Below are 17,992 nucleotides of genomic sequence, written 5' to 3'. Positions count from 1 at the left end.
TTGGCTCCTAGGCTGGCAGCAGTTCCCATTGAACTATCTATGGCCATATTTCAAACAGTGAAAATCTATACAGAAAATTTGTTGAGCTTGCTTCAGCAAAACCGCAAGGGGGAAAAAATGCCATTACGTCTGGATTTCCCCGGACATTTTTCTACACGGACTAGACTATTTAACTACTCTACCTGCTTCACACATCCCCAGTGCAGTGCACCCCCAAATATATATATATATGTACACACACACACACACACACACACACACTGGGAACCATAGTTCAGGGGTGCTGGGAATTATAGCTCAGGGATCAAATGCAGTTCACAATATTCTTCTTTGGGTGAGCTTTCAGATGACTATACAGTAACAAAAGATCTTCCTGATTGAGATTCTACACATCATTTGCTAACCCTTTCACTGCTAGAGGAGTAGAATCTCCATCTGTAACAAAGGGGTGGTAGCAGCAGTCCTTTTTTCTGGGGGTATGCAGGGTTACGCATACCCCTAAACATTTGGTGAGTCTTTGTACTTTTGTCAATTTACTGTATTTATTTCCCCCGATTTGAATTATAAAATGGCGATTTTCTTGAGTCAAAATGAGAGTACCCCTAAACACGTTTTAAGGAAAAAAGCACTGGGTGGTAGTAATACTGGGATAATCATTCCTTTGCAAAACAAACAAACAAACCAGAATTGGTGGATGTTATGTGCTAGCAACTCTTTACTGTCTTGTGTAGTTTTACCCTTACGTTGAATAACCTATACGCCTTTGCTACAGTCTGAGGTCAAACCTGCATTTGTGATTTTCCAGAATGTGAAAAGTGGCATGAAATTGTCGCAATCAGGGTTGCCATATTTTGAAAAGCAGGACACCCCGAAAGTTGTCGAGCTTCTTTTAGGAGACCCCCAAAGTTGTCGAGCTTTTTTAAGGAGCAACGCCTTTTTAAAGCTTTTTTAAGGAGCAACACCACCCCCACCCCCGGACAGTGGCGTAGCGTGGGGGGTGCAGGGGGGGCCAGCCGCACCGGGCGCAACATCTGGGGGTTAGGGTTAGGGGGTGCAAATCCACGGGTTAGGGGGCGCAAATCCACGGGTTAGGGGGCACAAATTATTTGCCTTGCCCCGGGTGCTGACAACCCACGCTACGCCACTGCCCCCGGATGTCAATTCCACCTTTGAAATCCCGATAATGTCCGAGGAAATCCGGACGTGTGGCAGTCCTAGTAAAGACATCCTCGCCCCCTCTCTGGTGCGTACAGGAAATAAAAAAAAGGCAATGAGAAACAGCGAGGGGAGCAGTGACCTCACTGTGTTTTAAGCAGCCAAGGCATACACAGACCAAGATTTTTCACCAATTGCTACACACCGAATTCCCCATGCAGTGGTCAGGGATGATGGGAACTGTGGTCCAAAATATCTGGAGTGCACCAGGTTGGGGAAACCTCTCATGGAAGCAAGGTCATGTGGAAAAGATCCTCAGAATATGCCCTTAGTATTCTGGTGTGTTCTTCTATGGTCCAAGTTTTATTTAATCTATATATCATCTATCTATCTATCATCTATCTATCTATCTATCATCTATCTATCTATCTATCTATCTATCTATCTATCATCTATCATCTATCTATCATCTATCTATCTATCTGTCTATTTATTTATTATTAAGGGAAACGCCCAGAGTTTTCTTAGACAACCCCCAAAGTCGTGGAGCTTTCTTTAGTACAAAGGCTTTCGAGTTACAGAGCTTTTCTTCTTCTGGCCTTTTTGGCACAATTGCCGCTTTCCCAGGACACTTGCCTGATTTCGGGGAAATTGTCCAGGACGCTGTTTTTGGGGACGTGTCCTGGAAAATAGGGATGCCCAGCAGCCCTAGTGCACGGTTATCTACCTTGCTGAAACAGCAAGGACGATAAACTGGCCTTCGGGCAGCTAGCCGAACAGGATAAAATTTCAGTTCAGATTTATGGGAAGTTGTTGTTCGGGGGGTGGAATCTGGTTTGGTGAGTTTGAAGGCTGGGAGTAGACAAGAGACAACCTCGCTACTGTGAAGAAAGGGAACTGTCGGGGCGGGGAAGGCCTGAGACCGACATTTCCCACAGCTTCAGCAAAAGAGGCAGAAGACTTAAGTTCTGGAAGCGGAATAGCTTAACTTTAAGGCTTTATGCCCAGTCAGGAATTTGGTCTAACCGATTAGCGCTCCTTTTCGCCTTTCTGGAATGCGTCTTTCAGGCCCATGAGAAGGGAGGGTTTTTTTTTTTCTTTTTGGGTTGGCTCATTGCAACTTTTTCGCCTTTCCAGTCTCCAGAAAATTGCCAAAGGACGAGGCGAGTGGTATCTCAACACTTCTCGTCTCAACAGGCCAACACACCTGCAAATGCAAAAAGATGCATTAACTCGCGGTCCAGATTTTCCGGATTCCTGCAAAGGCTGCTAAGCTGACTTTCCATCCAGGTAGGCAGACTTCTTGGTGCCGTTGTGTGGGCTTTGAGGCTCCTGTCTTCTCATCAAACTACGCTTTCCATTCTTTTATTTTTAAGTTTCCAGTTTTGCATTCTTTTGCAGCTGTTCTTTGAGACATCCAGGACAGCCTTCCCTGACAACTCTTTGGACATCTTGCTTAGCTGCATATACCTTAATTCCTTCCCCTTATTTCCCATGTTCCCATAAGTTTAATATTATCAGCTGCTGGTCACAAGGTATCGTCTACCTGGAATTTGTATCTGAGATCAAATTTCTGCAAGGTATTCCCTCCTCGTCAGCTTGTCAGCTTGATTTCTTATTTTCGATGCCATGCTTGCAAGCTCTGCATGTTCCGTTAGTCTGCTTCATAAGCTATGTTATTGGGATGGTAAACTTCTTTTTCTTTATTCTTTCTTGGTGTGTGTGTGTGTGTGTGTGATTGAGTGAGTGAGTGAGAGAGAGAAGGTCCTGTTCTTCCTTTTGTTTTAAGAGCAGAATACGCTGACCTGCTCGACTCAAGCTTTAAGAATTCCTAAGTGAATAACCCCACCTTTGTGCCCTCCTCAGGAATAAAGGGTTGCTGTAGCTCAAAAAGTAAAAACCAGGACACCCCCAAAATGGTTGAGGTTTTTATTTTTTTTTGGAAACCATCAAAATTGTCAAGCCTCTTTTAGACAAACACCAAAGTTGCTGAGATTTATTTTTTTTAACAATAATGCCCAAAGTTTGGACGAGTAGCAACCCTAAATTAGATCTGAATGACAATGTATCTATAGTATTGTATTATAAGAAGAAAAACACCCCCCAAATTGTTGAGATTATTATATATATTTTTAAGGAAAACTCACAATTTTCTGATTGGCTTGCCTGAGATCCAGGACAAAGCGCCGCAAAGTCACCCCGGACGTCAATTGCACCTTTGAAATCTTGGTAATGTCCGGGAAAATCCGGATGTATGGCAGCCCAAACAAACAAACAAACAAACAAATCCCTTTAGATCAGTACTAAACCCTGATATTAAATCAACACTGAAAATAAAGTAATGCTTGGTATGTTAACAAGATAATGAATATCCTTTCTCAGGGTTAACAAAAGACTTAGCAGCGTGTTTCATAGAACAAAATAGCCTTGAAGCTTATCTGAGATCCTAAACCCAGCTTGGCTGCGAGCATGCCCCATTGAATTCAACAAGACTGCATGTGAGTAAACGTGGTTATTAGTATTGCACTGTGATTTTAAAGGCGGGGGGGGGGGAGTGGATTTTTTATTTTTTTTACCAGCAGGCTTGCTCTGACTGATCCATTTAGTTTGAAGTGACTTTGGCTGCAATCTTGCACAGCATTAGACTGTAATATTACCAAGCTTATTACCAAGTAAATATTCATAGGATGGTCCTATAAAATCCCAAGGACTCCAGTGTGACCAGGGTAGGAACTGGGCTATCCTTATATAGATGAATTGTATCGTTTATTTCCAGTTTCCTGAATTAAAATCCTAACAGGAGGAAGGCAAGGCAATGATAAAATCTAGATAATGAGCATTATTTCATCTCAAAACATGCCCTTAATTCTACCCCATCTGTTAATTGAGGTCATCTAAGTGGTGTTTCTGTACAGAAATGTTGGCTCTAGGAATGTTTTGGATCTCATAGCAGAGTGAGCTTTCCTGCTTTCCCCCCTTTCTTTAAAGTTATCTTGGACAGTTGCACAGCAAGTGCCCTTTTTTTGTTTTAAAGAGAAGGAGACCGGCATTGAGCTTACTTGATTTCAAGGGGAAAAGAAAACTATTTGGTCTGTTGCAACAAATATGTAGCAAGTCGTTCTGCTGTTATGAGTCCTGTGATTTCCCGAGTTTTTGCAACCTTCTTTTCCCTCGGTATGCAAGTGTGGGATACAGGTGCCAGAATGCAAGGGTGGAAAGATCATGCGCGGTTTAAGCAGAAACTTAAAACCGAATTCAGCTTACACTGTGGGAGAGGAAAACAAGATAAGAGCAGAAACATGCTGTTTCTTCTACTCCCCCCCCTTTCCTGGGAGAGCTTTATGGGCAAAATGAAAATGCTGTCTAATTATAAATGGAGAAGGAAATGTTCCTGTGCGTTTGTAATTCCCCCCACACACTCGTATTTTCCATACAAGTTAACACAGAGGTGGTAGCAGCAGCCCAATCTACCATCATTGTGTGATTTCAACCCATTGCACTTTTCACTTGTGATGAAAACATTACAAAAGTCATGCATTCGTCTCAATTTGGACAGGGTGCTGTTGACTAAGGCCGATTGGATTCTGGTTAAGTGTCGGCTTGTGAAAGCTTCTGCGTGTGATTGTTTCACTACCTCAATATGACTTTGGGACTGTCTGTCTTGTGAACCAAAGAGGCTGCAGATTGAACCCATTTTGTGGAGCACATGCCTGGCGAATTTCTTTGCAAGAAGTTCTGCTGGCGTCTCCGTGACCTTCTGGTGTGAGGCCGGGTCCTTGGAAAGGAGCCCGCTCACCCCAAGAGCAACGTCATGTTTTTGAAAAATGGCATGCAGAATGAGATGCCTTGATTCCTGTGTCCCATGCAAAAAGGACAGTGTGTCCTTTGGCATTTTCTAAATTGTGTTTCACAAAGCACTGCTGCAAAAACAACTACTGCTTCTCCTCCGAAAAGTATTTTTGCTTAAAAACCCATTTTTTAATGGCAGGACCTCTCTCCCCCAATACCTAATACAGGTATAATACCTTGGGTTACATATCCTTCAGGTTACAGACTCCGCTAACCCAGAAATATTACCTCGGGTTAAGAACTTTGCTTCAGGATGAGAACAGAAATTGTGCTCTGGCAGCGTGGCAGCAGCAGGAGGCCCCATTAGCTAAAGTGGTGCTTCAGGTTAAGAACAGTTTCAGGTTAAAAACGGATCGCCGGAACAAATTAAGTACTTAACCCGAGGTACCACTGTAGATAAAAATCTGATGGAATATACACTCGTTTTATGCATCTGGGCTTCTTGCAATGTTGTATTCTTGCAAATGTTTTTCCATACTTTCCATACTTGGCAAGTTGTAGAGACAGTACCTGTGACCCCCTCTTTCCAGGCAATGATTTCAACAGCAGATTCACCTAAGAGTTTGTTCTGCCATGACCTGAGCCATCGTAGGAAGCCACGATGTAGCTGTTTAGGTATATTCATACGAGATTATTTTATTGGCTTTGGGTTTTCCAGTATCACATGGTCAAATGTATACCACTCTAGCAGAGTGCAGCAAACCCATTAATCATTTTCAGCTTGTCATTATAAAAGATGTGGCTTTTATCATACTATGGCTGAAATCAGTAGGCATTTCAAGTAAGACATGGTTAGGCTCACATGTTTCTGGGATAAGGCCCCAATGAACATAGTGGAACATCTCGTGAGCATGGGCAGAATTGCACTGCATACTAAAATGAAATCAATGCGACTTAATTTGATTAAAATACGTTTTATTAGTAGGTTGTGCCTCCCCCTCTGTGCTGAAAGCTTTCATCCATTTACAGCATTATCAATATGTGATTTTGATGTAGCAATAAGCCTGGAATCCTAAAGACACATATTAGGAAATAAATCCTCTATGCTCAGTGAGTCTTAAGCACCCTTCATTCAGGCTGTAAGTCTGACAAGTCATTCAGGAGCTCATGAATGGCCTTTCTGACATAATTTATGCTTGCGTTTTATATCATAAGAGTCTGTATCTTTGTATTTAGATGCTTGCTCCGTATTTTTCCATATACAACATGGGAAGACGGACTGTCCTTTTATTTGTTTCCAGTCAAAAGGACTCTCTTAAGAATTCCACCCCCCCCTTAGACTTTCTCCCCGCCCATAATAACATGGTTCATGGTACACCTAGCTCTTGCCAAGATCAAACACATCTTCTCAGTATCTTTGTCAAGATAAAGTCAGCTTTGTGTAGCTGGAACCTAAGGGGTTTGGGTGACACAACATCTTCAAACAAGCACAATAGCTTCTTATTAATTCCAGGGACAACAGACATGCTAAGTTCTGGAGGTAGTTTTTATAAGAGTACAGTAAGCTCTCTCATTCAGTTTTCTTGATTATCTTAATTGATAGTGCCCTATCATGTTTATTTGTGTAACAATTCTAAGCCATTTTTCATGCTGATAGATTCCAGGGAGATATACTGCAATCATCATCATACCATATAATAAATAATCATATCACACATCCTTCATAAAAATAAAACTGAGAAGTAATAAAACTATCAGTAAGGTGGAAGCTGTTTTATCTGATAGATTGGGTTGGTCAGGCTTGGTTGAAAGACAGGTCATTGGCCAATTCTCAGTCAATGATCAAAGATTGCTGGCATTTTTACTAACCATTTGCTAAGCAAGGCCTTTCTTAGTTTCTTCTGTAAGAGGAGAGACCCAGGATCACTTAATATATGTGAGTTATGCCTTAAAACAATTTAGAGATCCCGTGGGTTTTGTTTTGGGTTTGTTTTTGTTTATGGTAAAATCAAAAAACATTGGTGGATCATGGGATACTAGAAAATAACTAGAGCCTACAAGACTGAAATCACCCCACCTGTAGTGATTCTGCAAACATTTTATCAGTCTCGTTTTGTATTTTAAACAGCTTTATTTGTATGCAATTAGTAATGGACTTGTAACTATCTATGGCTGGTCTATTAAACAGAACTCCTGTTCATCCAGAATTCCAAAGAGCCAAATAATCTGTGTGTCTCCTTCTCCTGCCCATCTCCCCTTACTTCAGTCCTGTGGTTGGAAAAGGTTGTACATCTTTCATTTTACCTTTGATCTGGCTGGCTGGGTGGCATGTTCTGCTGGAATTGTTCTGCCTCTGCTGGAGGCAGGAGAAAACCGATAAATTCCTCCCGGCTGCCCTGTTCTCGAGCTACAATGCAACCATCAGATAACAAGCCCCTTAAATCTCTCCCCTTTCAGTTGTAATTGCAAGCCGGAGGTAGGTGGGTCTAGATCCTATTTACCAAACCCGGCAGCATTCCAGCAGAAGCTCACCTTGCCAAATCGGCTCTGAGTCCTAAGTTATAATGTAAAGAACTAACATTCCTTTAGAAACCGTAGAGGTGCATGGAGCTAAAATGGAATGTTAGTGCTCTTCAACATGCACAAGCAATGCTGCTTTAAGCTTGCTTGTAAAAGGTAAAAGAAGAAGAAGAGTTTGGATTTGATATCCCACTTTATCACTACCCTAAGGAGTCTCAAAGTGGCTAACAATCTCCTTTTCCCTTCCTCCCCCACAACAAATACTCTGTGAGCTGAGTGGGGCTGAGACACTTCAGAGAAGTGTGACTGGCCCAAGGTCACCCAGCAGCTGCATGTGGAGGAGCGGGGACGCAAACCTGGTTCACCAGATTATGAGTCCACCGCTCTTAACCACTACACCACACTGGCTAAAGGACTTGGACAGTTAAGTCCAGTCAAAGGTGACTATAGGATTGCAGCACTCATCTCGCTTTCAGGCCGAGGGAGCCGGCATTTGTCCACAGACAGCTTTCTGGGTCATGTGGTCAGCATGACTAAACCGCTTCTGGCGCAACAGGACACTGTGACGGAAGCCAGAGTGCACGGAAACACCATTTACCTTCCCGCTGCAGCGGTACCTATTTATTTACTTGCACTGGCATGCTTTCGAACTGCTAAGTTGGCAGGAGCTGGGACAGAGCAACGGGAGCTCACCCCATCGTGGGAATTTCAACCGCCAACCTTCTGATCAGCAAGCCCAAGAGGCTCAGTGGTTTAGACCACAGCACCACCCGCTTGCTTGTATTACTGTGAGCCAATAGAGGATCCTGCAAAGCAGTTGGGGAGAGCAGAGTCTGTATAAACCAGGTCTTGTTCCCTTTCACCAGGTTTTGTGTAATCTGCGTGAGCGAGACACTTTTGGCACCTTTGTAAAAAGTACGGCAATCTGACACACTAACTACAAAATATAATTTGCAATCTAATTTAAAACGACGATGATAGCACCATGGAGGAAGTGAAAACTAGGAGGGAAACTTCCATTCCCATCAGAGAAGGAGGATTGTGCAAGCAGGGTGAAAGAACACACTTGGTTTTCAGTTTCGTGGCCTCTAAATGAACTGCCCAGGGCGCATAATGCAAAGAACAAAGCTGGAGGGCGGGGAAATGCAAAGTGAATCCCGAAGCACATGGAGATGGCACGCCTTCTTTCAGAACAGGTCTTTCTGACTCCTCTAGTGCTCCAAGCTGGGTAGGAGACACCTCCCAGTAGAGGCTAGTCTTTTGGGGGAAGCAGGCCACTGCCCTCTAAGTTCAGTCTACCCTCCTACCACCTTGTCTTTTTACCTACAACCAATCCAGAACAGAGCAACCTGCCAGCTACTCCCTTCTTAGGATTGCCCTGTAGACTTCTTCTTCTCTGGTGATCACTCATAGCCGAGGAAGATTGTCTTCCATAAACACGGTCTTAACAGTGAGTCCGTAAGTGACTGTGGAGGCCAATTCTGGATCCACACATCCTTCCACAGTGGGGACATAGGTTTCCGGGTGGGAGTTGATCACGGTGAGGGTTTGCCAAAGGTGCCTTCCTCTTAGCTCATTTCTCCCTTTTGTCTTGAGTTTGAGCGTCTTCAAAGTCCATGACACCTTTGGTAAAGGCTGTTCTCCAATTGGAGCACTCGCAGGCCAGTGTTTCTCAGTTGTCAGTGTTCATATTACATTTTTTGAGATTTGCCTTGAGAGAGTCTTTAAACCTCTTTTGTTGACCACCAACATTACGCTTTCCATTTTTAAGTTCGGAATAGAGTAGTTGCTTTGGAAGACGATCAACAGCATGACCGGTCCAACAAAGTGGATGCTGAAGAATCATTGCTTCGACACTAGTGATCTTTGCTTCTTCCAGTACACTGGCATTAGTTTGCCGGTCTTCCCAAGTGATGCGTAAAATTTTCAGAGACACCGTTGATGAAAGTAGTACTCATCAGGGAAGAAGATGGGGGCAAAACTAGAATTAGCTGGCTCCTACCTATCATCAGCTCTTGGCTCCACATACCGTTGGGCTCCCTGGCTTCTGTCCCACCAGTGCCAATCGGCATCAGCCACCACTCCCATTTCTTTTCAGGTGGACATATCTGAGACTGTCCTCCAGTGCAAGGGGTTGGCTCTTAAGGCCCTCTTGACCCCTTCCGATTGTATGATTCTATGATTCTGTGATTCCTCACACTTTGAAATGATCTCCTTCTCCCCTCCCACAGGTCACCGGTCTGTTCTCTGGGTAGAGTAAGTAAGGTCTGAGTTCAGGTTAGCACTCACTTAGAACAGCTTCTAGAGCCTTGCATGGTAGAACCCTTTGCTCTGAGTGAGTATGGAGCACGGAAATAACCCTATCAGCACTTACCTGGAATTAAGACCAATTGGTCCCATAGGGTTTACTTCTTAGCAGACATGTTTGGGATTGCCCTGTAAAAGGATGCTTACTGCTGTACAATAAAATATCCCCTTCTCAAAGAACTCTGAACTGCTTGCAAGGCCAATACATACATACATACATACACAGTGGCGTAGCGTGGGGGGTGCAGGGGGGGCCGGCCGCACCGGGCGCAACATCTGGGGGGGCGCGCTCGCCGCCTCCGGAGTCTCCGAAGAGCCTCGGGCGCAGGCTGTAGCACCAGGGCCGCGGCCAAGAAGCCGAAGCTGAAGAGCCCACTGAGCGCCGCGCCCAGGCAGAGCGCGCCGGGAGGCACCACCGCCAGGGCCCGGCGGCAGCCTCAGCACCTCGCCACCATTCTGCCACCAGACTTGCTCGCACAGGCACGGCCACCCGCCGCCGCCGCTGCTGCCTCTGGCGGCGGACACGTGGAGAGAAACAGCGGCAGCCGAGCGGGAGACTCTCCCTTTCTCACTGCAACGCTCCGGGGAGGGGGCGAGGGAGAGAGTCAGGTGGAAATGTGTGCGCGCCCCCCAAGCCGCATCTTCGCGGGGGTTGGGGGCGAAGCCGCCGGGTATTTGCGCCCTAAATTGGAGCGACCGCAAAAAGCCACCCTGCCAGCAGCAAGCTTCAAGGTCAAAGGCTCCCTTCGAGGAAGCTGCGATCTTCTTTCCAATTAAGTCCCCCCCCCCCCACCCCAGCTCAGTTCAGTGGGAGGTGGATTTCCCGGGTCTCTTGTCCCTTAGAGGGTGCCTTTCACCATCCCGCCATTCTGAGAGCAGGGAGGGCGCCTCTCAGGAGACTTTCCCCTGCATTTGCTTTCCCGCTCAGGAAAGCGTGCGCGGCCCCGGCTGGATCTGCAACTCTTCTGGTGAGCGAGGTTTAAAACCAGAGGCAGGCGCTCCTTCTTGGATGGATGCCTGGAAGAAAAAGACCCCGCAGTCTCTTCCTTTCCTTCCCCTGCAGAGACCAGCCACGTCCCTCAGCCGAGGCCGCCTTGCTTCTCAAAAGAGCCGGTCTACTACAGTTCGTGGCTGCATGGGAGAGCGCTGCTTTCCTTGCAAAAGGCCCCCAGGTTGAGTCGCCGGCACCTCCAGCTATGAGAGGATGGGAGCAGTGGCGTAGCGTGGGGGGTGCAGGGGGGGTCGGCCACACCTGGCGCAACATCTGGGGGTTAGGGTTAGGGGGCACAAATCCATGGGTTAGGGGGCGCAAATTACTTGCCTTGCCCCGGGTGCTGACAACCCACGCTACGCCACTGTACATACATACATACATACATACATACATACATAATATACCGCCCAATACCCAGGGGTCTCAGGGTGGTTCACAGAATAAAATCAAGATATAAAACCACAAAATACATAATTAAAATAAAAACAACAACCCAATAGCCCCCCCCCCCAAAAAACACATTTTAAAAGGGCATAGGATGTTGATCGGATCAACCAGGTTTGCCTGGTTAAAATGGAGCGTTTTGTTTCTAAAGGTGTATAATGAAGGCACCAGGCAAGCTTCCCTGGGGAGAGCATTCCACAGATGGGGGGGCACTGCAGAGAAGGCCCTTTCTCATGTTGCCACCCTCCAGACCTCTCATGGAGGGGGTACATGAAGGAGAGCCTCAGAAGACGATCTCAGGGTCCGGGTAGGTTCATATGGAAAGAGGCAGTCCTTGAGGTATTGCGGTCCTGAGCCGTTTAAGGCTTTATAGGTCAAAACCAGCACTTTGAATTGGGTTAGAAAACTAATCGGTAGCCAGTGCAGTTGGACCGGGATCGGCGTAATATGCTCAAACCGTCTTGCTCTGATGAGCAGCTTGGCTGCTAAATTCTGCACTAGCTGAAGTTTCCGAACCGTCTTCAGAGGCAGCCCTACATATAACGCATTGCAGTAATCTAACCTTGAGGTTACTTTTACATGGGTTGCGGAATCTGCATTTAGAGCTGATGTAGTTTGCTTCATAGCAGATGCCCGTTTCTTGTGGAAGGGGCTTCTTGCCGGGTAGGGGCAGAGCTACTGTGCTAGCTCCCCAGCAAGTAGGTTGGCATAGCTTCCCAGGAGGGGGATGATGACGAGGAAGTTGGCATGGTGCAAACACATTGCAGAGCCAATCTGGTGCTCCCGCCGGCGCTTTTTCACCATGCCGACCTCCCTGCTCCTGATCAGCTGCACTGACTCACCTGCAAGCTAGTAGAGCATGTACCCCTCATCTACATAAAAAACCGCTTCTGATTCTTGGGATATATTGAAATCTCTGAAGCACAATGATTTGTGGATCCTGCTCCTTCTTCTGTAGGCTTTTGTGCTTCTTCTACTTAGCTGCAATATTTTGGTACGTTCGCTATTGTAACTTGGGGACCACTTGCCACTGTAGCTTCTCACTCACAACACTTGCAGTTGGTTACCTGGTGACCCATCTACCTGTCTGCCACAAGCTGCTTTCATGGTCTACTCTGCTGTGATTGCAAAGGGCTGAGAAATTAAATGGTTCAATATGGGTAATGACATATTTTTAAGAGTTATTTTTCCAAATAATTATGGTTGTAATGGTCGGAGTGACAGCTGGTCAGAATGCGTCCCTGCTTGCCTGCTTCCCTGATTTCCAGTCTACTTTAAAAGACAGCTGAAACGTATGGCATATGTTTCTAAGGTATTTCCCCATGTAAACTCCCACCATTATTCTTTGGCAAATAATAGGAGGTTTAAATGCTTTCAAAATGGAGAATAGGTTCCGTTTTCCTCCTGCTTAGTCAATGTGGTCGATGAGCCATTTGAGTCATGCCTGTACACATTTGAATAGTCTCTCCACAAACCCACGTTTTTATTTTTTGTTTTTAATTTCTTTTTGCTCTTAACTTATTTTCGACTTTTTATGATGTTATTGTTTGGTTTTATGTGCTTCTGTTGTTGTAAACCGCTATATTTTAATGATGTTGTTGTTTAGTCGTTTAGTTGTGTCCGACTCTTTGTGACCCCAGACCAGAGCGCTCCAGGCACTTCTGTCTTCCACTGCCTTCCACAGTTTGGTCAAACTCATGTTCGTAGCTTCGAGAACACTGTCCAACCATCTCGTCCTCTGTTGTCCCCTTCTCCTTGTGCCCTCCATCTTTCCCAACATCAGGGTCTTTTCCAGGAGTCTTCTCTTCTCATGAGGTGGCCAAAGTATTGCAGCCTCAGCTTCAGGATCTGTCCTTCCAATGAGCACTCAGGGCTGATTTCCTTAAGAATGGATAGGTTTGATCTTCTTGCAGTCCATGGGACTCTCAAGAGTCTCCTCCAGCACCATAATTCAAAAGCATCAATTCTTTGGCAATCAGCCTTCTTTATGGACCAGCTCTCACCTCCATACATCACTCCCTGGAAAACCATAGCTTTAACTATACAGTAGTACCTCGGGTTACATATGCTTCAGGTTACACACTCCACTAAGCCAGAAATAGTGCTTCAGGTTAAGAACTTTGCTTCAGGATAAGAGCAGAAATCGGGCTCCAGCGTCGCGGCGGCAGCAGGAGGCCCCATTAGCTAAAGTGGTGTTTCAGGTTAAGAACACTTTCAGGTTAAGTACGGACCTCCGCAACGAATTAAGTACTTAACTCGAGGTACCACTGTATGGACCTTTGTTGGCAAGGTGATGTCTCTGCTTTTTAAGATGCTGCCTAGGTTTGTCATTGCTTTTCTCCCAAGAAACAGGCGTCTTTTAATTTCGTGACTGCTGTCACCATCTACAGTGATCATGGAGCCCAAGAAAGTAAAATCTCTCACTGCCTCCATTTCTTCCCCTTCTATTTGCCAGGAGGCGATGGGACCAGTGGCCATGATCTTCATTTTTTTGATGTTGAGCTTCAGACCATATTTTGTGCTCTCCTCTTTCACCCTCATTAAAAGGTTCTTTAATTCCTCCTCACTTTCTGCTATCAAGGTTGTGTCATCTGCATATCTGAGGTTGTTGATATTTCTTCCTGCGATCTTAATTCCGTCTTGGGATTCATCCAGCCCAGCCTTTCGCATTATGAATTCTGCATATAAGTTAAATAAACAGGGAGACAATATACAGCCTTGTTGTACTCATTTCCCAATTTTGAACCAATCAGTTGTTCCATATTCAGTTCTAACTGTAGCTTATTGTTGCACATAGAGATTTCTCAGGAGACAGATGAGGTGATCAGGCACTCCCATTTCTTTAAGAACTTGCCATAGTTTGCTGTGGTCGACACAGTCAAAGGCTTTTGCATAGTCAATGAAGCAGAAGTAGATGTTTTTCTGGAACTCTCTAGCTTTCTCCATAATCCAGCGCATGTTTGCAATTTGGTCTCTGGTTCCTCTGCCCCTTTGAAATCCAGCTTGCACTTCCTGGAGTTCTCGGTCCATATACTGCTTAAGCCTGCCTTGTAGAATTTTAAGCATAACCTTGCTAGCGTGTGAAATGAGTGCAATTGTGCGGTAGTTGGAGCATTCTTGAATGATACTGCAGTATATAAATATTTTTTTCTATAAATTAAAAAAAATGGCTAAAGCTTGGAAAGCCTTTGCTTTCTGCCATTGCAGAGAATCTGAAGTTTTCCTGTACAGTATTACTTAATTTGTATCTAGCTCCAACTTCCATGGGAGAGTGGATAACTTGTTTCCATAAATGTTTTGAAATGCCACCGTTTCTGAACTTCTCTGCGAAGGCTGAACAATTTGACGGAAGCAAAGCCAAACCAGCTCAAAGAGCTGAATGGTTAATGCCCATGTCCCCACTTTTCGCTTTAAGAAAGGGAAGCAAAAATTGTTTCCCACTTATATACTGATTCCCATCCAAGAGAAGCATCAGGTCTGCAGCTGCTGAACTGTACCAATAATGTACCAATAATTCACCCAGATTGCCCACTGGCCCGAAGATACTCTTTATTGAGCATTCGTCTTGATTGACTTTCAAGGAGATGGTTGGCTATTTAGTTCAGATTTAGATAGTGTGGCGTCAAAGCAAATGTTCTCCCACCCTTTCCAGGGCATTTCCCTATCACTCTCCTTATTGCAAAAGGTCCATTGTTTGGGGGTGGGGGGTTTGGGGGGGTAACACATTTATTGCACAAGACTTCTAACCAACTACCGTATTTTTCGCACCATAGGACGCACTTTTCCCCTCCTAAAAAGCAAGGGAAAATGTGTGTGCGTCCTGTGGAGCGAATGCAGGGGGGAGGCAGGCGGGAAAAGCCCCCAAGAGCTGCACACAAGCTCCGTGCGCTCTTGCGGGCTTTTCCACAGGAGGGAGAAGGGACTGACTGGCCGCATCAGTCCCTTCTCCCACCTCCCAGAAAAGCCAGGAGAAGCCGCGATCTCTTTAAATGAGTTGCGTGGCTTCTGCCGGTTTTGCGGGAGGTGGGTGAATCCCCGCACCTCCCAGTAAAGCCAGGAAAGCCCTACACAGCGTCTCCAGCAAGGAGAGGCTGCACGGGGCTATGGAGTCTTTAGCCCCACGCAACCTCTCCCGGGAGGGAGAGGCTGCACGGGGCTAAAGGGGAAGCCAAAACAGCGAGCGGGATCCATCCCGCTTGCTGCTTTGGCTTGCTCCATAGCGGTGCGCAAACCCTCCGGCAGGGAGAGGTTGTGCGCAGCCTGTACGCTGCTCTTTGGGGCTGGGGGAGGGATTTTTTTCCTTGATTCCCCCCCCTAAAAACTGGGTGCGCCCTATGGTCCGGTGCGCCCTATGGTGCGAAAAATACGGTATATCCATGCAACCTGAATTTGTGACTGAACCCCATCCGAAAACTGAGACAGGCCAGAAGTGCCCACTTTGTCCTGCTTTGACCTCACTGCTCCGATGGCAACATAAGAGAGGAAAAATAAACAGAATCGAATAGAGTCGTTGAGCTGGGAGGGACCGCAGGGGTCATCTAGTCCAACCCCCTTTAATGCAGGAATCTTTCCCCAAATTCAGGGATCGAACTCACAACCCTGAGATTAAGAGTCTCATGCTCTACTGACTGAGCTATCCCTGATGGAATGTGGAGGCATAGTTTTGCCTTTGGACTCATTTACAATTTAAACAGCTAAAAATATTCCAACATAATTGCCAACAAAGCAAAGGTAAGACCTTATTCTCCACAATGCTTTTGCAGTACAAAACAGAAACCCCCATATCTAGTCAAGGACCACTTTGAACTGAAGTACAGTATGCTTTTTCCTGAAGGGGACCTCTTGTTTTTGCTATTGCTTGGGGTGCTGGGAACGAGACGGTGGGCCTATGCTCCAAACTGGAACAGAAGCAATTTTAAAAATAATAAGCCTAGCGCTTGATTTAGTGACTGCCTTGGCAGGGAAATGATTGTGTCAGAATAGATAGTACTCAAAGCTGCCCTTAACTCTGTAAGATTTGCATGCTTTCTTGGTACGAATAAGACTAACAAACAGGGAAGGGGGATTGGAATTACGTAAATTCAGCATAACAACCCCCCACCAGACTAAAAAAATAATTCTCCATATAATAAGAATCTTAAAAATATTCACCGAATAGGAAGCATATCATATGCACTGCCTCCTGCAGCAGCAAAATTGCAAGTTTAGACTTTGGAGCCTTAGGAAACGTTGTTTTGCCTCATTAAACGTGCGACTTTGGAGTTTGCTCCTACCCTGTAGAGGAACATATGGGTATTTGTCTGGGTCTTAACACTTGAGTACACTCGCTGCTATTTACACTAGTATTAGAGCTCATGGTGGCTTATGTCAAGGTGCAGAGTAATACAGATTTTGAAAGGGCCACGTTGTATTTGGACACAAGAATGGGTGGAGGGAGAAGGCAGGAGAAACCTTCCTGTATACTGAAAATGTTGGTGTTCAAAAAGAAAGAAAGGGAAAGTTTGCCTCCTTCGAAACAGGAGTCAAATCCACAACATACATTGAAGGAACTTCTCTTTTAAGAATCAAGGGAACTGTCGTTTGTGCTGTGCAGGATCCTAGGATTCTTTGGGGTAAACCACGACCACAAAAGTGATATAAATGTGTTTTAAAGCAGGCATCTTCAACCTTCTAAGACCCAGGAGCCACTTTTAACCGAAATATATAATTGAGATCCACTTCTTAACCTTTAACCCTACATTTGCACAGTGGCAGAGTTCCTGCTGTCACCCACCTTGGATCAGGCCGCAACCCACTAGTAGCTTCTTCTGACCCACCAGTTTATCATAAGAAAAGCTGCTCCCTTTTCCTTATGGGGTATTCCAGAGCCTGTATAGAGTCCTTAAGTAGGTTCCCTATCGGTAGGAGAAAGTAATAGAGGCCAACAGAGTATATCGAGAAGCAATGCGGCTAGTAAGCCTGATCTTTATCCAAGGAACTGTGGCTACAGGGTCCCCACTCACCACACACAGGAGGGAGGAGAAAACCCTGAACAATGGTGTGCAAGCCCTTATATAGACTTTTGAAATTGCCCACCCTGTAGCCCAAGGCTACCCCCAAAAAACATCATATATATATCACAGAAGGAGGTGGTCTACAGCAGAAATCCTGTTTGCCAGGATGCCTGATAATGGTCACTGATTGCATTACCTGGGCAGCCTGGCCATTCTTTTGTGATGGTTATTACTTAGTTCCTGAGTCCAGGTCACAGGCTCACCCTATTCATACACAAACACGCCCTTAAGACAGGATTTGCAAGCAAAAAGACAATAGGAAGGCTTTCCCCATTTGCCCCACTTACTGCAGAGGGATATCTGAGGTCATTGGGAGAGTCAAAATGGCCTCAGGACTGCTCTCCGATACTATTTCAGACACATGGTTCATATATTTAGATCTGTGTGCATTTATGAACATTTATTCCATATTGGAGACCTTAAAATTCTTATAACAAGTTGAAGACCAGCGCTTTAAAGGCGGTGTGCATGGGACCTTGATCCATCCATAAGCCTTTTGAGGGATGTGAAATGGCAGCTAAGAACAGTCCCTGCGTGCAAAAAGAGCAGGGATGTGAAGCTGCGGTGAATTTGAGCATTCACTGCAGCGTCGCATGCCAGCTGCATCTCTTAAAATGCTTTCAGATGGATCAGGGTAGGTTGGTAGGTTGGCAGGTTAGCTTGCAAGCAAAGGGAGTCAACTCCAGAAATCTTGACCCATGCAAACCAAGTGTTTGAGAAGCAAGCAAAC

General features: G+C 45.5%; 1 protein-coding gene and 1 long non-coding RNA gene across 9 annotated transcripts in view; one reads left to right on the top strand and one right to left on the bottom strand.

Moving 5' to 3' along the window:
- Positions 1-2,008: 2,008 nt before the first annotated feature.
- RBM47 (RNA binding motif protein 47) overlaps positions 2,009-17,992 on the top strand; it is a 93,634-nt gene continuing 77,650 nt past the window's right edge. For 4 of the 8 annotated variants that reach the window (XR_014551977.1, XM_083630462.1, XM_083630457.1 and 1 more), the window contains exons 1-2: positions 2,309-2,445; positions 3,538-3,653. The gene's annotated coding sequence lies outside the window, so the exon portion shown is untranslated. Of the gene's footprint in view, positions 2,446-3,537; positions 3,654-17,992 lie in introns of all 8 variants that reach the window. The other 4 variants (XM_083630456.1, XM_083630467.1, XM_083630472.1 and 1 more) reach the window with 4 other exon arrangements.
- LOC310770334 lies at positions 2,136-16,425 on the bottom strand. The gene is made up of 2 exons (XR_014552081.1): positions 16,361-16,425; positions 2,136-2,362 (listed from the first exon to the last, which is right to left on the bottom strand). It is a non-coding gene; the product is annotated as an uncharacterized lncRNA (long non-coding RNA).

This window comes from Podarcis filfolensis (assembly GCF_964270895.1).
Source record: "Podarcis filfolensis genome assembly, chromosome: 9".
Taxonomy (NCBI): Eukaryota; Metazoa; Chordata; class Lepidosauria; order Squamata; family Lacertidae; genus Podarcis; species Podarcis filfolensis.
The sequence above is the reverse complement of the archived record's forward strand: the minus strand, read 5'-3'. Positions and strand labels throughout refer to the sequence as shown.